The sequence below is a fragment of the Colobus angolensis genome, unplaced genomic scaffold (genome assembly GCF_000951035.1).
Source record: "Colobus angolensis palliatus isolate OR3802 unplaced genomic scaffold, Cang.pa_1.0 Scaffold264, whole genome shotgun sequence".
In the NCBI taxonomy this organism is placed as follows: Eukaryota; Metazoa; Chordata; class Mammalia; order Primates; family Cercopithecidae; genus Colobus; species Colobus angolensis.
The window spans coordinates 1,401,518-1,405,746 of NW_012115866.1; positions in this window are offsets into that span (position 1 = coordinate 1,401,518).

Genomic DNA, 4,229 nt, shown 5'->3' on the forward strand with positions numbered 1-4,229 from the left:
AATCCAGTCCTCTTGGGTTGTTATGGAGGCTTTATTACACAGGTGTGATTGATTAAACCACTGACCACTGGCAATCAACTTGACCTTCAGCGCCCCCCACCCCAGCCCCCACAGGTTGAGGCATGGGAATAAAAGTCTGAATCTTCTAATCATGCCTCTGTCTTCTCAGCATTTCTGGCAACCAGCCCTATCCTGAAGCTATCTGTGAACATTAGCATACAAAAAACACTTTGGAGATTCCAAGGATTTTAGCAGTTGTATGCCAGGAAACTGGGAAGAAGACTTTATATATATATATATATATATATATATATTCATATCATACTTCTCTATCAGGCATTTTTGCTAAAATCCAATAGTGCTCAGGGTAACAAATTTAATCAAGATCTTATGCAAACTTGACTAGATATTGAGCTTGCCAATATACATATAAAATAAACTAGCTCACAAAAAGATAAAAAATTCAATAAAAAATTCAATCTCCCACCCTCTTTTAGGGCAATACACAAAAACAAAATAAAATAAAATAAAATCTGTATTTTCCCTACTGTCTGGGCTTAGATTATTAGTAAGAATGAATATATGAATACATTTTGATTAGTTTCATTCTTCTTCATATCCTAAGCATAAGCTAAAAACTGAAGATATTTTAGTCAATGTAAAATCATTTAATTTTTTTCTCAGATCTTGAAAGAGGCTTCCAAGCCTACTTGAGGGTTTAAGGAAAAAAGATAACTTTGTCCAGCTTCTTTGACAAATGAGGCTACATTGAAGATGTGGCTCACCAGAGACCTGGAGAAGTCCATTTTGTCAACTCCCTGTGTCACTGGCTCATTGCACAAGTGGTCTTTCAAGGCAGTTCCAAACACCATTTTGCAATGTCTCACTGTTAGGATTGTCCTAGTTAGCATGTCTGGGGATATCTATTACCTTGGACAATACAAATTTCCCCAAATATATGCACTCTCAAAATTAAATAAAAGGGGCATAACAAACAGTAGATTAAGAAATATTAAGTCAAATAAAGGATATAGGGGAAAACAACAAACCTATGTGTTTTTACTACTCTCACACTCCAACCAATCAATTCCCCAGCAGATGTGAGTGGGGCTTTCCCCACACACCAACCACGCAATTCTGCAGTGGATGCCAGCTGCGTTTCCTCTAATTCAAGTCAATTCTCACATCATCTGCCTGAAGATATCATCGGACCCCACAGGTTGAAGGCTCAGTCCCAGAAGACTGTCTCCCCACTTCAGATACCAATCAAAAGCATAGGTTGTGACCTGTGCTTTTGACCCACTGGCTATAAATCAGGGCTCCCATGACCCTCATTTGAGTTTGATTAATTTGCTAGAGAAGCTCACAGATTTCAGGGAAATATTTTATGTTTACCCATTTATTTTAAAGGATATCAAAAAGGATACAGATGAACAGCCAGATGGAAGAGATGCATGAAACAATGTATGTGGGAAGATGCATGGAGCTTCTGTTCCTTCCTCAGCATGTCACGCTCTAGAAACTTCCACATGTGAACATACAGAAGCTCTCTGAACCCAGTCTTTTGTGATTTTATGGAAGTTTCATTACATAAACATAATTGATTATATCATTGGCCATTGGTGATCAACTCAGCCTTCATTTCTTCTCTCCTCCCTGGAGGTTGGGGATTGGGGCTGAAAGTCCCGATCTTCTAATCATGCCTTGGTCTTTCTGATGCGCAGTCCCATCCTGAACTACCTACTCTGGCCACTAGTCATCTCATTAGCATGCAAAAGACACACTTATTACTTCAGAGATTTCCAGAGTTTTAGGAGCTGTATGTCAGAAAATGGGTCAAAGACCTATATATTTTACAACGTCACAATTACCCTATTATATATCATTAAGCCAAGAATCTCAAAATGTTCTGGTTTTCCATGAGTGCATACTTTATGTACATATCTCCATTTCATACACTACCAGAAGAGGCAAGGAAGAGGGCAGGGGGCCTGGAGCTGGGAGGGCAGCAGGTCTCTTCTCCTTTAATCAGCCATCCCTCCCTACCTCCCTAGCAGTGGGTTATCCTCCAAGTGCCCCTCTCTCCAAAGGAAGAGTTCCTCCATTCCATCACAGCATCTCCACCACCCCCCTTTTCTCCTCTTGTACACCATCACTACCTCCTCTTTTCCTTTCTGCCGCTCCATTCCTGCAACTCCCCCAACCGGGCCCATGTGCCCTCCAACTCCATCCACATGATGCTTTGGTAAATCTTCTGCACTTCCTGGGTTGCCTTCAAGATCCTCCCCTAGATGGTTTCTGCCTGCTCCAGTATCCATCTCATCAACAATGGAAAAACTGAGGCCAAAGCAGCCACAGGACTCTGGAGGCCTGAGCACAGCTGTGTCCAAGAGGAAATAACTCCATCATAACTTGTGGACTCCCCTGCTAGGGATGACCAGGAGGCCAATTTCTATGCTGGTCAGTATCCTGTCAAACTCAGCTACTTCCCATTCTTTAGAAGTGGAGAGAGTGAGCAGGTATGGATTTCCAGTGCATCTTTTTGAGCTTCCATTATTTCTTCGAACTGTTTTTTGATCTTCAGGAAGCCAGCAGGTATTGCCATGTAGGCTGGAGATGGAGAGACCCTGCAGCCCCCAAGGCCTTGCACCACCCTGTTAGCTCTCATGGCCTTTCCCTTTTGTTTGTTTGTTTGTTTTTGTTGTTGTTATTTATGGTGGCTTTGTTTTTCTTTCTGAGATAGGGTCTCACTTTGTCACCCAGGCTGGAGTGCAGTGGTGCTATCTCAGTTCACTGCAACCCCCACCTCCCAGGCCCAAGGGATCCCCCTACCTCAGCCTCCCAAGTAGCTGAGACCACAGGCATGTGTCATATGCCTGGCTAATTTTTTGTATTTTTGGTAGAGACAGGGTTTTGCCATGTTGCCCAGGCTGGTCTCAAACTCCCTGAGCTCAGGCGATCCACCCACCTCAGCCTCCCAAAGTGCTGGGATTACAGGCGTGACCCAAAGCACATGGCTGGCCTCTCCCTTTTCAACTGTGCACCTCTAGTCCAGAGTCTTGCATTTACTTCTCGAAATTACTCCTCTGCATGGAGAAGAAAAGGAGCTCTTTGAGTTCTACCAAAAGTAGACAATCAAGTTCAGGGACCCAGCATTAGACTTTTCTGAGACCTGTTTTTATTAGTTTGCTATTGCTCTTAACACTCTTTCATGCACAGTGATGTAAAGTCCCTCAGGGATGAGTATTAATTAGCATCTGCCTATTTTGGCATCTTCCTCAGTGACTGGAGACAACTCAGAGACAAACAGCCAATATGTCCAATGGCTGGACCTTTGTCAGCTCTCTAAGGACCCAAATGTTGAAAGAGATGGACCACAGAAAGGGCCTCTGAATCTGCAGTCCAGAACAGAGAAGTGGTAGGTAAGTGTTAACAGGGTTAGGAGTGAAATAAATCCAAGTCAGAAATAGGAATGAAGAGCCAGAACAGTGAGTGAGAACTGGGCTCAGTGAGGATTGCCAGTTGAGACATTAAAGCGATGTTCTTCTTTGGCCATAAACTCTTCTGAACACTTTATATATGTTAAGTCATTTATTCCTCACCAAAAAAAAATCCAGCAAGTTTGGTGCCATAATTATCATTCAGTTGAAGAAAGGGAGGTGCAGACAAATTAAGTAATTTGCTCAACATCACACAGCTAGTAAATGGCATTGTGGTGTCCCAGTCTGCTTCATATTGTTTTCAAATTTTTACAAAAATATACAAACTAATTCGAATAATAAGTCAGTAATAACCTACTGCTCACTACTTAGCTCCAATAATTTTGCCAGATTTTTATCCCTCTCTCTCTCTCTATATATATAAATATATATATAATATGTGTGTGTGTATCTTTTTCCTGAAACATTTAAAGTTTTATAATACTTTACCCCTAAATACTGCAGTACCTATATCCTTAAAATAGGGTGTTCTAAATAACAATATGATTTATTACACATAAGGCATTGGAAAGTCTCTAACAAAATCCAATAGACAGTTTATATGCATATATCCTCCATTACTTAAAAAAAGGCGTAAAGCTTTTAAAAGAACAGAAAAAAAATTCACACATTATATTTTAGCTTCTTTCTTCTTTGTTAGTTTCTTTCTTTCCTTCCTTCCTTCCTTCCTTCCTTCCTTCCTTCCTTCCTTCCTTCCTTCCTTCCTTCCCTTCCCCTTCCTTCCTTCTT